The 16765-nt window shown below is 40.8% G+C and overlaps 2 pseudogenes; both read right to left on the bottom strand.

The window, feature by feature from the left end:
- The window catches only part of LOC136009023 (macrophage mannose receptor 1-like), a 35067-nt pseudogene extending 33597 nt beyond the window's left edge, over positions 1-1470 (bottom strand).
- A 2633-nt stretch (positions 1471-4103) lies between these two features.
- LOC136009022 (macrophage mannose receptor 1-like) overlaps positions 4104-16765 on the bottom strand; it is a 30916-nt pseudogene continuing 18254 nt past the window's right edge.

Below are 16765 nucleotides of genomic sequence, written 5' to 3'. Positions count from 1 at the left end.
CAGTCTTTTTAGCAGACCTTCTCACAAAACCTCATGAAACTGTTGTAGGAAGGCAGTTGGTGAGAAAAGTGAAAATGTTTGTGTCATAAGGTGGAGGGATCCAACCATAATATGGTGTCAAAGATACAGTATAAAAATGGGAAAGGAGGATAATTTTAGCTATAGCATTTTTATGTAGGCTGGCAATAGGAGACAAGAAAAAGGTAGGAAATGGATATTAGGGGGAAAAAACCATATGTAGCCATTTAAGTGATAATTGACCCACAGGACATGCCTGAGGAATAAAGAGCAATGGGAATTCTTTGAAAGTTATTGGTCTGAATTCATGTTGGTCGTGCTATGCACTAAAGTCTCACAAAATGAGATATTAAAGAGCCTACTCATGTCTCCGATCCACAAAGAGAAATTGCATTTAGAGTTTGAGATATATATCTTGTAGGAAAGCCAAATTCTGGGATGATATGGTGGTGATGAATGTGTTTCCTAAAGGCAGAAAAACCACAAGTAGATCTCAGACAAGAATGAGTTCACTTCATTGTTGTTTTCCATACAGCTCAATAGGTTTATCATTCCATCTTTTCATTAATCGATTAAAGGAAAAGGATAGCTGACCAGTGAGAATATGGAACAGGTTTGTCATGAGCATATTTGCATAGTAAAACTTTTAGGTTTCAATTGCACACTTCTGCATTGGAAAAGTCTTGCATAATCACCCTCAACTTAGACTCACTAAGGTTAGCAATGCTTCACTTTTTTAAACTATCACAGTATTATCACATATATATATCACAGTATCCTTCTATCCTGAAATTTCTAATATGTGCTGTCAATGTGATATTCATGCAAGCACATTCATCCACTCAGTTCTACATACATTACCGCTTTACCATTTCTCTGGCAACACTCAAAGAGTGCTATACATCTTCAGATTAGAAGTATACGTCTAATTCGGTGAGGCTGAGGGGAGGAGACAGTTCTTCATCTCATGCCTCATGTCTTGAAGCAGAAAGAGGAACTTGCACAGCTATCATGAAAACGTGGCTCTAAAACCCTTTTACTAATCACTGCACCATAGGTGTGATGGAGAGAATAAACAGAAAGAGCTCCATGATTTCCTATCTCTCATCACCCTCCCATGCATGTATCTAGTTTAATATTTCCACAGAATGGAATTCCAGTTTAAAGTTCCTGCTTTTGTTAACTCAATTTCCCCCAACATCTCCCTACATGTCCCCTTTTTTTATTCTGTGAATCAAGAACTGCCAGGATAATAGAAAACATATTCTTTAGGTCATGTATCAAATCTGAGAACAAATACAAAATAATCAGTCTATACCTAAAAACTGTAAAGCTGCCCAAGAAAAAACATTTTCATATATAGTTTAACACAAAACCAACAGAAAACGTGCCCAGTGACTCTAAGGAACCATGCATGAGGGAAAGAAAAAGTAGGAACCTGGAGAAACTCATTGTAAATGTAACTTCCCTTTCATTCCTCTCCCAGAAGCTGGACTACAAGACTGGCAATGTATGAAATCCTTGTAAGTGAAGATAGCAACAAGTCCTTCTCTATGTCAAAGGGCTGATAGATAAAGCTCTGTACTCTAAATAAGGACATATCCTGTCACATGGTATTTTGAAATAACTGGAGTGCACATTGCAAACGCTGCACTCTTTGAAGAGCAAGTCACTTCCAAAACTGCAGTCTTCATCCTTGTAACTAGAGGTGGTGACATCTGCCTTTTTCTGGGACTTTGCTAGTATTGCATACAGGTCAGATTTTTAGGTGCTACATGGGACAGGCCTCTAAAAATGCAGCTTGAGAGTTGGTAACAAGAAACCTGCAGTGAAGTATCATTCATGAAAAACACAGTCTCTGCTCTAACACTTACACATCGGAAAAAAGGGAAAACAATCCACAGTGGTTCAGTACATCACTATGATGTCACAGTTCTACATATCTAGAAGGAGATCAATTTTTACAAGATCTGCAGTATTCACTGTATTATGAATTTTTGCTCACTTTGTGTTTTTTTTGTGCACTATTACACTACTTCCTTTGATCACAGTTTGCAGCTGGGCTGTTCATAACTACTTGCCAAAGATCTGAAAGAAGCAAAGATATTCCATGCTATAGGCTAGTGGTAAGGTTCCCTGTAACAGGAGGGAAAAGCTTGCCAGGAATACTTTTGTCAAGCAAAAGGATGTGTTCATCTGCCTGAGAAATTCCTAATGAGTATGTTCCAGAGCAAAGCCAAATGTAAGTTAAATTGGAAAAGCTCCTTTTTATCTCTGAGCAGAATGCTCATCTGGAAATATAGTCATAGCAATTCTCATACAACTAGGCTGCAACGCTGTGCTGGCAAATATTCACATCCAAACAAGTCCTACTGTTCCTTCTGTTTATTTACATCAGTGAAATTAAAAGAAGTTGTAATAATGAAACTGAAATATGTGAGTGAAAGAGCCATTAGTGAGATATGTATATAGAAGCTGAACAGATCTTGTATGATGAGCAACTATGTTATTTGCTTTTATGTATAAAGCATTAAGGAAAATTATTGCAAGAACTGGCTAAACTTGTTGACTGCTAGAAAACAGTAAAAGAGAAAAATATCTTCTTTAGAAAATGTCTGGATTTCAGTAAAAGTAGGAATACAATAGATTGTTTGGTAATAACTATTTTATTTTAAGGTGACATTCAGGGAGAGCTTAGTGTGAGCAAGGCTTCCAAAAGTAATCCAAACTCGTAAAGCTGAGTTTACAGAATGAAATCATAATTCAGATACATCAGATACATCTGAAATCACAAAATTAGTTACTCCAACAGGGAAGATCCCAAAAGAAAATACCTGGAAGACACAATTCCTGCCTAGTTCCCTCCTCTGCCTCATGAAGTGGCAGTTGTGCTCCACCCAAAACCAGGCTTTAGCCTCCATCTTGTGTAAATGGATGCTTACGAGGATTCAGCTCCCAAAGTCTGCAGACTGATGTGGGAGATTAGTGCAGGCACTGAGGTAGGCTAGAAGAAGAACTGAGCACTTCAGAGCTGCCCCTTCACATGGCCAATCAGCTTGGCACTTGTTACAAACTTTCTGGGGTCAGTGCTCTGCGTGCTGCATTTCACTTGTGCAATGACCTGTTCTCACCAGCGTGTTAATTCCTTGGTTGTATTTATGCCAAGGAAAGGGAATTCAGTGCTTAGAAAAGAAATTTCATTGCTAAGCACTTTTCCCATAAAGTGTTGTCTGAATTATATTTGCAGCTCACATAATCCTATTTTGTACCGCTTTCCATGTTCACCTAATGCTATTTTGTACTGCTTCCAGATGTTTTTTTAACATCTAGTCTTTTTGCAGATTCTTAGTGCGGCATCATCTGTTGCATTCCTTAGTTTTCATTTCATTTTTCTTGCATTTAAAAATGGCAAGTTGGTGCATATTCATGCTGAATTCAAAGTGGCAGGAAGAGAAGCTGTCCTTGTTATTGACAGAAGAGTTATTGTGCAGACAGGAGCACCTCACTTCCCCTTTCCTTTCACTTGATTCACAGGGAAGGGTGAAGCTGAAAATTATACTAATAACTTCTTTTATTTCAAACCATTAACAAAATAAAGAATTCAAGGGTGAGAAGATTTTAACTCATGTTAGTGAAAACACTATTGCTAACAATCATATCAAAAGAAAAAAGACCAAAACCTACACCTGAGCTTAATATACTTTGCTGGTATGAGCTGTATTTTCCCTACCAGAAAATCTAAATGGCAAGGTTTTCTATGCCAAAGTTACCTGAGATAGCTAGTCAAGAGCTAAGTATATGAGGCATCATTTTATAATAGGAAACAGCTTTTGATAAGGATAAGGAGCAATAAAATATACTGACATCAATAGGAATAATAAAAGTTCTGGTCTGATGGAGTGAAGTGTGTGGGGCAAAATGAAACAAAAGACTTTGCTACTGCAAAAAGAGAAAACATTTAAGATTACAGATATCCTCCCTAGAGACTTCTAAGGTACTTCCTTTATTTTCAGCAAATAACTTGATCCTCTGAATTGGCACATGCCAGGGGATCCATTTTCACCAATTCTTCAGTCACCAACACATCAGTTTAGAAGTGTTTCATTGCCAGAACCTGTTGATAGTTGGTTTTGTCTTTTCCTCTTGTAGAAATAAACTGACACACCAGCTCCAAGAAGGGTGAGAATAGCCAAGAAAATGAGTGGCCAAACAGAGACATGAACATGTGAGTGAGTTGCTTCATTATTTTCCTTCCCTGAATGAATCCATATAACTTTGAGAAACCTTAGCAATTTTCTACACCACATAGAATCAAAGAATAGTTAGGGTTGGAAAGGACCTTAAGATCACCAAGTTCCAACCCCCCCGCCATGCGCAGGGACACCTCACACTAAACTATTTCACCCAAGGCTCTATCCAACCTGGCCTTGAACACTGCCAGGGATGGGGCATTCACAGCCTCCCTGGGCAACCAATTCCAGTGCCTCACCACCCTCACAGTAAAGAATTTCCTCCTTATATCCAATCTAAACTTCCCCTGTTTAAGTTTTAACCCATTACCCCTTGTCCTGTCACTACAATCCCTAATGAATAATCCCTCCCCAGCATCCCTATAGGCCCCCTTCAGGTACTGGAAGGCTGCTATGAGGTCCCCATGCTGCCTTCTCTTCTCCAGGCAGAGCAGCCCCAACTTTCTCAGCCTATCTTCATACGGGAGGTGCTCCAGTCCCCTGATCATCCTCGTGGCCCTCCTCTGGACTTGTTCCAACAGTTCCATGTCCTTTTTATGTTGAGGACACCAGAACTGCACACAATACTCCAGGTGAGGTCTCACAAGAGCAGAGTAGAGGAGCAGGATCAGCAACTTTGACCTGCTGGTCACGCTCCTTTTGATGCAGCCCAGGATACGGTTGGCTTTCTGGGCTGCGAGCGCACACTGAAGCTGGCTCATGTTCATTTTCTCATCGACCAGCACCCCCAAGTCCTTCTCTGCAGGGCTGCTCTGAATCTCTTCTTTGCCCAATCTGTAGCTGTGCCTGGGAATGCTCTGACCCAAGTGTAGGACCTTGCACTTGGCATGGTTAAACCTCGTAAGCTTGGCATCAGCCCACCTCACAAGCATGTCGAGGTCCCTCTGGATGACATTTCTGCCCTCCAGGGTATCAACCAAACCACACAGCTTGGCGCCATCGGCAAAATTGCTGAGGGCGCACTCAATCCCACTGTCCATGTCAGCGACAAAATGTTGAACAAGACCGGTCCCAACACCGATCCCTGAGGGACACCACTCGTTACCGGTCTCCAGCCGGACATTGAGACATTGACCACAACTCTTTGTGTGCGGCCATCCAGCCAGTTCTTTATCCACTGAGTGGTCCATCCATCAAATTGATGTCTCTCCAATTTAGAGACAAGGATGTCGTGTGGGACAGTGTCAAACGCTTTGCACAAGTCCAGGTAGATGACATGAACTGCTCTACCCCTGTCCATCAGTTCCGTAGCCCCATCATAGAAGGCCACCAAATTGGTCAGGCAGGATTTCCCCTTAGTGAAGCCATGCTGGCTGTCACCAACCACCTTGTTTTTCATGTGCCTTAGCATGCCTTCCAGGAGAATCTGCTCCAAGATTTTGCCAGGCACAGAGGTGAGACTGACTGGTCTGTAGTTCCCCGGGGCTTCCATTTTCCCCTTCTTGAAAATGGGGGTTATATTTCCCTTTTTCCAGTCATCGGGAACTTCACCTGACTGCCATGATTTTTCAAATATGATGGCCAGTGGCTTAGCAACTTCATTCGCCAGCTCCTTCAGGACCAGCGGATGGATTCCATCAGGTCCCATGGACTTGTGTGTGTTCAGGTTCTCAAGATGGTCTCGAACCAGATCCTCTCCTACAGTGGGCCCAAGGTCTTCATTCTCACAGTCCCTGTGTCTGCCTTCCAAGACTTGGGTGGTGTGGTCAGAGCCTTTGCCAGTGAAGACTGAGGCAAAGAAGTCATTCAGAACCTCAGCCTTCTCCAAATCCAGGGTAGCCAGTTCTCCTGATAGCTTCTGGAGGGGGCCTAAATTGTCCCTAGTCTGTTTTTTATTCGCTGCGTACCTATAGAGTCCCTTCTGTTACTCTTAACATCCCTGGCCAAGTTTAATTCTAACTGGGCCTTAGCTTTCCTAACCTGGTCCCTAGCTTCCCGGACAACATCCCCGTGTTCTTCCCAGGCCGCCTGTCCTTGCTTCCACCTTTTATAAGCCTCTTTTCCTTTGAATTTTCCTCAGCATCTCCTTACCCATCCAAGGAGGTCTCCTGGCCCTCCTGCCACACTTCCTTCTAGTTGGGATGCAGCACTCCTGAGCTTGTAGCAGGTGATCCTTGAATATCAGCCAACAGTCTTGGGCCACACTGCCCTCTATGGTTTTATCCCATGGAACCTTACTAAGCAGGTTCCTGAAGAGGCCAAAGTCTGCTCTCTTGAAGCCCAGGGCAGTGAGCTTGCTGCACGCTCTTCTTACTGTCCTGAGGATCTCAAATTCGACAATCGAATTCGACCATTCGACCATGCAGTGACCATCTCATGATCACTGCATCCAAGGCTGCCCTGGAGCGTGACATTTCCAACCAGCCCTTCCCTGTTGGTGAGCACAAGGTCAAGCATGGCACCTCTCCTTGTCGGCTCCTCTATTACTTGCAGAAGGAAGTTGTCTTCCACACAATCGAGGAACCTCCTGGATTGCTTGTGCCGGGCCGTACCGTCATTCCAACAGATGTCAGGGTGGTTGAAGTCCCCCATGAGAACAAGGGCCTGCGAGCGTGAGGCTGTTCCTATCTGTCTGTAGAGTGCTTCATCCACAGGTTCTTCTTGATCAGGCGGTCTGTAGCAGATCCCCACAGTAATGTCTCCAATGGCTGTTTTCCCTTTAACCCTGACCCACAAACTCTCTGTTGGCTGCTCACCTGCCCCCAGACAGAGTTCCATACTCTCCAGCCTATCCCTAACATAAAGGGCAACTCCCCCTCCCAGCCTGCCGGGCCTGTCTTTTCTAAAGAGCCTGTAACCTTCCATTCCAACACTCCAGTCATAGGAGCCATCCCACCATGTTTCTGTGATGGCTATTATATCATACCCCCGTAGACGTGCACACATCTCTAATTCCTCTTGTTTGTTCCCCATGCTACGGGCGTTTGTATAGAGACATCTGAGCTGAGCTCCAGATGAAGCGGGCTCGTTGGCTGGAGCAGCTGGAATATCTCTACATTGCTCTGAGCATTTATTATAGGGGTTGGCAAATAACTGGGAGTGTTGGGATGGAATGATACCCCCCAACATATCTAGTTTAAAGCATCTTTGACAAGTCTGGCAAGCCTCCTACCAAAACCACTCTTCCCTTTCTTTATCAGAGCAGCTCCACAAACCATGAAAAACACAGAGGAGGGGTTCTCTCCTGTCTGAACTTGGAGTCTGCTCAGTTTAAATCACCTCCAAAGTGTTGCTGGCCAGCAGCCAGGTCTCTGTTGCTGAAGCTGATGTGGTTTTAGTAATTTTGATTACAGTGATACACAATGCATGCAGTGGATGCTTGTAAGAATTTCATAATTTTCCGTGTTTTTCCTGAAATATTAATTTTCATTTATCAAGAACATGAGGAATAATTTCACATAGCACATTTTAGGAAGCTCTGCATGTTAAGCAGGATTCTGCTGTTACAATTATGTTTAAGATTCTTATATGTCTTTCCTAGAAAATGTCCTCTGAATCAATGCTGTAATCTTCCCATTTGCCTATGTGCATAAGAAAGAGACAGAGAAAAAGGTCTTTAGAAAAAAACCTTTTTTTTTAGGTGAGGAGATGCAAAATTGCTTGATTCACATTAATTCTTCCTTGCATGGATGTAGCAACTGTTGCAATACTTAGTTCCTTGGAAAGTCTTAAGTTTGCACGAGTATTTGACAGACACCATACTAATGTCCGTGTTACGTATTCCAAAGGTTTCTGAAAGTCTCTTTCTCAACCTAGGGTGCATACAGCTAGGGTGAATTACTTCCAGACACGTGATGGATGGCTGTAACAGTTACTAGTAAATAGATCTGCTCTGTCATTAAGTGCTGAGTCATTAAGGACTTACCTTTGGGGTTTTTGCAGATAAATCCTTTATCAGAAGAGCAATCAATGTTGCCCCAATAACCAGATGATGCAACACAGTTGATCGGTTGCAACTGCATTGATTTCAACACAGTGATGCTCCACACTGAACTCTCTCTCCTCCTAGTTGACAAAGTCCAGTGCCGTATTATCTAGCTACAACCACGGGCCTAAAGAGCAACATACAGAGTAAAAAAAATTTAAAATCTATCTATCTCATGGATATTTTTACTCCCTAGCTCAGCAAATTACTTAAAAAATGTAATAATAACCCATTCTTCAGCAGATCGTGTCTTTTTTTGTTGTTGTTGCTGTTTTTTTTTCTTCCCAAAAATATCTATCCTCCATTTTTTCATTTTTCAACCAAATACTGAATGTAAGACATTACCATCCACATTTCGGTAGTCTTATCCAGAACCCTCCTTCTGTATTTCCAAGTGGTTGCACTGTATGGATAAGAAAGTCAGATTCATCCATGTTTTTTGTCAAAACCACGGTAGCACTTGAAAGGCATTAAGAAGCAAATAACCATAACCTGCAAGAGCAAGTACGGGAATGACCTCCTCTTTCAAGTCTGTACAAACAGTAACTTTTGAAAGCATTTTGCTCACTACCCTGTTGGTTTCCCCATTGCTTCTTGAGGAGAACAGAGACCTCGAGGTGCTTAGTGGCTGTGCTCCCCACCACTACCCCCAGGAAGGTGCCCCAGAAGCCAGGAGCTGATGGAGAGCTCTACAGCTGGGGTGGCTGCAGCCCCTGAGAGGACAGAAGGCTGCGCAAAGTCTCTTATGTCAGTTTATTTTCTTTGTGCCAAATTTAGATTACCGTGGTAGGTAAATAAAGTATTTCTAATGATTTTTTTATATCAGTGATTTTACATTTTAATGTGAGTTTTGTATAAACTTTTGTACAATTCTCATCAGTTTATAATGAAGGCTCTCACCTAACCAAACACACTCAAGGGATACTGGTGCCCAGCTTGTCCCAGCTGATGTTTCAATGTAGCAGCAGTGGCAATGGTGAGGGATCCAAGCTCAGAGGTCAGCAGCTTCAGGACAGTCTCCAGGCAGCTGAGCAGGGTCAGTAGGAGCTATAGCTAAAGAAGCCATATGGTTTGAAATTGGCATTGCATTATGAGTAACCTATGAGTAGGATATGTCTGTAAATATTCTAACCTAGTTTTAACTTGCTGGACCTCTAAATCCTGACTATTCCTGTATTCCTTCAGCTCAGACAATGGGAAAACTCAGGCAATCAACAGTGTAATACATCTTTTTTCTCCAATCTCAGGACAAGGAAATAAATGACATCCTGCAACATCTAATTAACTGTCTTGTCAGTACTCTGAGGAAATCAAACCCTGAGGCAGGATATATATCTTGAATTTGCATTTTCACAACACAGAAAGCTGCTGCAGGCTAACAAATCATTGATTACCACAGTCCCATATTTTATGGCTGCCTGGTCTCTATATGTTGTCACTTTATACAAGGGAACATGCCTCTGCCAAATTAGTCTCTGTTTCTGATGACGTGTGCAATTCACATCTATCTGTCTGCAGCTTGCACTGCATATGCAGACAGAATGTACAACTGAGAAGTTTAACTTGGAAGCCGCCCTCAAGGGGCAAAATCTATCTTGAATCTCTCATCAGGAAGAGACTACATTATGTAGCCTTAAAACCTCAATGAGAGAGAACACCACGATTCTACAAAATTCTACAAGAAACCAAGCCTCTGCATACTTCTACAAAGAGTTAAAGTATCATTCGCATTCCCAAGGCCCTTCTATCTATGTCACAATTGCTTTAGCTCTGGCAACAATGAATAGGAGAGAAACCCTTGCCTGTATTTTGGCTCAGCGACATCTGTGTGGGAACTTAACCAGTTGCTGCAGTCCATATAGTCAGTGCACATTCCCAGCACTTACAGTACAATCTCATGTGATTTATGCTCACATCTCAAAAAGCAAAATAACTCAAATATAGAACTTCAACTTGTGCAGACAGTTATGACTACCATGAAAGCAGTGCAGCCGTATCCATTTGCACAGGAAGGTTTCATGTGCCTGAATTCATCTATCATTCAAAGCAAACCTGCACATCCTGCTGGGGGGTAGGTGGTATCCTGGGGCATACTCCTCTGACTGTTCTAGCCCAAGCCAGAGCATAGTTTGTAGGATTAGGCAGATTACTGGAATTAAGAATGTGTCTTTAAAATTATTCATTTGCTTACTATCTGATATCTTACAAACTGAAAAGTAGCTTTCATTGCAGGATGCTGTTTTCCAAGTACTGTCAAGATCTAGGTAGACGTAAGCCTTTGGTTCCCCTGCTGCCGATTCAGTGTACCTGGTTTTCCAGCTATCCATCCATTTGTAATAGCTGCCAGTCTGAAATCAGGGTAGTTCTGCTAAGAGATTTTTTGCATAAAAAGCTCTGACACATAAATACAGTGTCCTATGTATGCCCTAGCTGAGCTTTTCAGCAAAAAAGCAGCCCTGTGTTACTCTTTTAAAAACCATTCACTCTTCTAAGCAATGTCACTGGGTGCTCTGAGTTACACAAGAGCTACATACAAACAGTGTTCTGCAGAGCACTGCTTTCAGCAGGGATTTCCTGAAGTAACACAAACTTCTACAACATGGCAAGTAACTCAGATAAGACTCATTTAGTAAATCCCATATCAAGAGATGCAGTTACAGAGAATTTCCCTCTGCTCTGCTTTATGTAAATTAAAACTGGGAGGTTTTTGGCAACTAAAGGTTACTTGAGATTTAACAGTCAGAATCTTAAAATATCTCTCTAATACTCATAATAACATTTATTAATATAATAATAGCTATAAGTAGCACTCTATATAACAGAATTAGACTTTCAGAATGGTTAACAGCTACTTAACAATAGCTGCACATCCTCGCTTTGTGGCTCTCAGTCTGCACCTTTATTTCTTTTACCATTTTCTAGAGCTTTCTACTTTTATTTCTTGCTACCTACTTAATCTTTTCTGTGACATTTCACTCCATTTAGTACATGAAAGGCTTTGAATAACTCTATCAGGGCCACTGGAAAGCTACATATACGCATAGTAAAGCCATTTCAGAGTACAGTTGTTTTAGCACTGTTATGAACTGGGCACTCAGCAGGTCTGTGAAGAGGAAGAGAACTCAACAAGCACTTGCACCTCCCATCTGTCCAGCACTTACCATATTGCTGTTAAGACCAATCCGTACAAGGTTTCCATATTTCAGCATCTGGATCCACAGGAATGAATGGACATAGGCATCCAAAATGCTGGCAAGTTCTGCAGATTTTCCTTGGCAATTTTTTCCAGCCTCTTCCCACTGTATTTCAGGTGAGATGATTGAATAGCTACTGTTACCATAACTGGCAAAGGCAAAGGATGGATTTGTTGTTGGTAGTTAAGACTGTGTGGTAACTATGGAGGAAAAAAATTAAAGCCTGATTTTACAACATACCACTCATCTTTAGCACGGAAGCTATCAAAAAAATAGCTTAAATCATGACAAGATCAAAGGTCCAATATTAACAAGAAGTCAAAAATCTTTATTTAAGATCATGAACAATTTGTGAAAAATAAACAAGTAAATATATAACCACCAAAACCAAAAGCCAAACCAAAAAGGCCCAAAATAAACTTGTTGTAAAACATGAAACAAATTTGTCACTGTAAAAAAAAAAGTGAAATCCTGCATGCTACTAAGTAGAGAGTGTACTCTCTAGAGGCCTGACTAGTGCAGACTAAGACTTATAATTGGATATTGAGTTCCCGTGCTTTAAGATATTTTGATTGAATCTGGATATCTGAGTATACACCTATTTCAGATCATTGGTAGGGATGACATAGGCCTAGATGTTTAAGGCATTTACTGTTGTACCCTCTTGTCACACAGCCTGAGACTTTGATGCTTGTTAATTGATCACCACTCCCTGTTCACTCAAAGTTGTTAGCCTGTCTCTAAGGGCTGCCTGAACAATTGCCTCTACGTTTGAGTCAGGCAGTGTGTACTTCCTCCTTTGAAATGTGAATGCATTCAGAAGAGCTATAACTGAGATTATGCAAACTAAAAATGCCACCCTAAAACTATATGTTTGCTGTGCAGGGAAAGGGAGTTCTTACAAGCAAGTTAGCTATGAGAGTGAACAGGCTACAGGAGCTGATTGAAGTGGGGGAATAGATTTTACTGATGCTGTAGTGAAGGTGAAGAATAGTGTTATCTGTGCTTTGCCCTCTCTATTCCCGTTATATGGCTGGGCAGCAGGGATTTGCATAATTAAAGTTCTCCAGCAGGAGAGTCAACATTCATTACTCATTTTGGTACCAAAAAAAATGAAAATAAAAAAAAAACAATATTCTTCTATAATAAAGACACAGCCAAAAGTCCGTACATTTTAATAGATAATCACACACATTTGGTTGAAATGTCAAGAGAGAATTAAATGCTCTGCTCAGAGACAGCCAGGTGTACTGGTAGATGACTGCAAGAGCATAGTTTTGCACTGCATTTAAAGAGGATGCCTAAAAGCCTCATATTTCATTGAGAAGAAATACATTTCCATCTATTATTCTGTAGTATTATTCATTATTTAAGTACAAAACTCCAATTAAGATACTAGTTCTTCTCCAGCTATTTCTGTGGAACAAATTATAATAAGCCTTAAGACTGATGGAGCTCTGAAAGCCTGAAATGCTCAGACTGAGATTCAGAACTGAAAGAAATCACATCAGATTGTATATTCAAGCTTATCTACCTGAGATGCTCTTTCTATTTAGGAGACTGGGTTGAACAGAACTCACATGAATTCATCTGACATGTATAGCCTCTCTCGTTGTCACAGGTATCATCTCTCCGTTTCCCACCTAACTTCATGTTGAAGACACAATCTATCTGAAGGAGAGGGGAAGATACCCAGCTGTTACAAAAGTCAGTCAGGAGGTGGTGAGCTGAAGCACCTGTACTCCTAGTGCAAGCTTGGTGGCAGAGAGAAGGGAGAGGAAGAAAATGATATAGCTGCCTAAAATAAACAGGTTATTTACATTTCCTGTACCTCACACAGTGGTGCCTGTCAATGTTTCCAAGTCATAACAGTCAAAGTAGAATTGTTTCTTTTCTGGTGCATCATTAACCCAGTTAGTGTAGGAAACAGGGCTTCCATCTGTTCAAAGAAATGTGGGACTCTTTATTTATATCATGAATCCCAATCCAAATGTTAGTTGTGGTATCTTTTAAATGATAGAAGTGGAAAGCTGGAGGGAAGCAAAGATTTATTTTTTTATTTTTTTTATTAAGCAAAGCTTATCATGACTTAGCCAAAACAGGAAAAATGGGCGAAAGCCCAGAACTGAGGCCATATTAAAGTACAATGTTTCCCAGGTGCCAGTCAGTTCAGAGGATCTATGCAACCATGCTCAAAGCAGACTGGAAGTTTCATGAAAACTGAGAAACTGTAAGAACTAGAAACACCTTTATTCTGCATGCAAGAATTTAGCTATTGTTTCACACTTTGGAGTTAAAATAAAGCATAAATTGACCAGGTTAACAAGCAGTTTAATCAGATAATCCCATAATCTATTACAGTTTCTTTAGTGAGAGATTAGTATTTTTTTTATTTCACTAGATCACATATGTACATTGCACTTGTTTATTTGGTATGGTAGCCAGGTTTCCTCCCAAATCAATACAAGGATCACATGCAGCATCCTATGTGAGCTTTCTTGTTATATTCAAAGCAAATATCTTGAAACTCTGGGAAAAAAACAAGTACTTTATTCAAACTAGCAAAGATGGGAACTGCTGTATGTGACTAATATCAACTAGCTACATATAGGATGGATGTTTCTCCAGAAAAAGAAGTCAGGGCTAGAATAAGTGACAGAGCTCAAGAGTAGAAAGCATGACTGTCTACCCAGGCCCTTTCAACACAGAGGGTGTAATCCAGGAGTCTAGGATCATCTGAGCATATTGTAATGATGTCAAGTACATAATCCCTTTTCACATTTTCTGCCTGCTTCCTGCAATAACAGAGGGATCATTTAATACCAAGTAAAGGTGTGTTTGGGTGACACAGCTCCAGGGAGTCATCCTTACTGTGCCTTCTCCTGCTTCCAATGACTGCAGTTATGAATGTTCATCTCACCAAAGTGTATGAAATAGCCTTTGATGCATTGACCTAACACTCTGAGGATGCAGCTGTAGCCCAGTATATATAAAGTAGACCACACAACCTTTGGCAAATGGAGCTTCAGCTCCGATTGATACAAATTCTTCTGTTACAGCAATGAAGACTTCTAGGCCATGTGTGAACGTAAAACTAAACTCAAACCAATGTAGTTGGGTATCATCCTTCTGAATTCAAGGCTTTGGGAACCCTGTACAAGCCAAAGGGATTGCTCAAATACCTTCTCTCTAAACTATTCTATCTAAAGGGCTTTATTTTGGGGGGTTTGTTTTGTTTTGTTTTTTAAGACTGACTTTTACAAACTTCTGTTTCTAACAAATACATGAAACAAGAGATGGGGAGGAGGACGGGTTTTCTTAAACAGTAGCAGCGTAATATTAAGCCTGCACGAACTTCATTCTCTGAAACTGATTCAGCATCTATTTCTACTGTATTTCACTGCAAAAGTAGATGCTATAGATACCTTCAAAAAAGCCCAGCCAGCCAGACAGCCAGCCAGCATGTTATGACTGGATAATTACTCTCCAGATTTATTTTATAACCACAACCCCCTTAACTTTTACAGTTCCACTGCTTTACACAATTTGCTGAACATACTTGTTGACATACCTTGTTGTTAAAGAAAAACCAACTTTCTGGACATCATCCAGAAGGTAACAGAGAAGCAAATGTTGAATTAACAGAACTGCTATGTTTTTCACATACTAATTTATTGGAGGAACCACAGTTTACGTCATGCCATAAACCTAAAAATAATCAGATTGAGTAAGTAAATCAGGATGGTATAGTATTTGTAACAATAATTTCTCACTTCTAATTCTGAGTTAGAAAGAGGCTAATCTCTACTGCACAGATCTTGAAAATGAGTAAGAGAGCCTTGCACCACATTTATGTACTCAACTATTTTTTATGAACAGAAGATGTTTATGGACTTTAGCTGCTCAGCACTGTTAGTTACTGGGCTATCATCTAGCAATTGAAAAACATAATAAATGACTAGGACGAAAGGGCCAGTGACTTGGAAGAAATACTCTAGTCGTCAATTAAATTCATGTTCATTCTATTTTCTCCATCCCACCCCTCCATCCACCAAAGAGTAGGAGAATTATGGGAGGAAAAGCATAATAAAAAAACAAACCAAACAAACAAAAAAACCACCACTTTATTTTTAGGTGGGGGGGTTTTGTGCTTTTTGTTTGTTTGGGGTTGTGGGCTTTTTTTTGTCTGGTTTTTTTTTTTTTTTATTTTTTTAGCAGAACACAATGTTCTGTTTTTATATTTCAGGCGGCAGCTTGATCTGAAGGCAAAGTAACCATGGCAGCTTTGAATGAGCCATTTGAAGCTCCAGTAGTAGCACAGCTGTAGCCACTTGTGCTTAATTTGAGCTGCCTTACCCTTCTGCTCCTTATCCAGGGCTCTCCACTGTGTGTGTACCTGTTTATGATTTGTTTAAGCTAGGGCATCATCGCATTGCAGGCAGCAGAGGAAATATACCAGCAAGTAAATTTGAAATGAAAATGGATCAACAATGGATGAGATCCAAAATACTGGATCAAGATAAAGGCACAATGTAGTGTTCAAGCATACTTTATGAAATATGTACCACATTCTGGGGGCCAATTTCTCAAGTAAATATAATGTTATCTAGGGATTCAGGTTGCAAATTAAGATATTTCACTTGTCAAGATATACACTAGGCTTCTAAGCTACTATTATAGTCAATAAAGTGCTAGGGCAGGATTCATTCATCTAAACAGAGGTACTTAGTACCATTTGGGAGGCTATGCAAGGTACCTGCAGAGAGCTAACAGATATGGCATTGTCTCTGTGGGAAGCTTTCAGTCAGGTGGGTCAACTCTAAAGCATCACAGGTGGCTACAGTCACCGACATATAGGCAACTGAATACGCACTTGTGTAAACCGATTGCTCTTTGGGCAGTGCTGGCTCTTCAGTGAGATCTCCATGTGACCATAATGAGACTTCAGAGGTCTAGCTTACATTAGCTACATCTTGTTGTCAACTCAAGCTTGATGCTTCCCTTATGGTCCAACTCAGCTTCCCACATGTAAACTTTTTGGCATCGTTTGAGACAAGATCAGGAATGCTGAGTCATGTATGCAGAGCTGGTAGATATGGCAGGGACCAGTAGGATAACTGTCCCTTTCTGTATCAATAACTAATAATCAATAAGAAGAAGGGATGCATCTCAATCAGACCAGATGCCTGTGTTTAGAAAAGCAAACCTTGTTGTTGTCTCCATATAAAGGCAGAAAATCAGGTGGGATTGCTGAGTGAATTCTTCTTAAAACATAAATGGAGAGATTGTTTTCATTACACATACGTTATTGAGCCTCATTAGCCCCAGAAATACAGAAATACCACCAAGAGGAAAAAATAGCTCTAGGATTTACAAGA

The sequence above is a fragment of the Lathamus discolor genome, chromosome 2 (assembly GCF_037157495.1).
Source record: "Lathamus discolor isolate bLatDis1 chromosome 2, bLatDis1.hap1, whole genome shotgun sequence".
Classification (NCBI taxonomy): Eukaryota; Metazoa; Chordata; class Aves; order Psittaciformes; family Psittacidae; genus Lathamus; species Lathamus discolor.
This window is presented reverse-complemented; position numbering and strand designations above follow the sequence as displayed.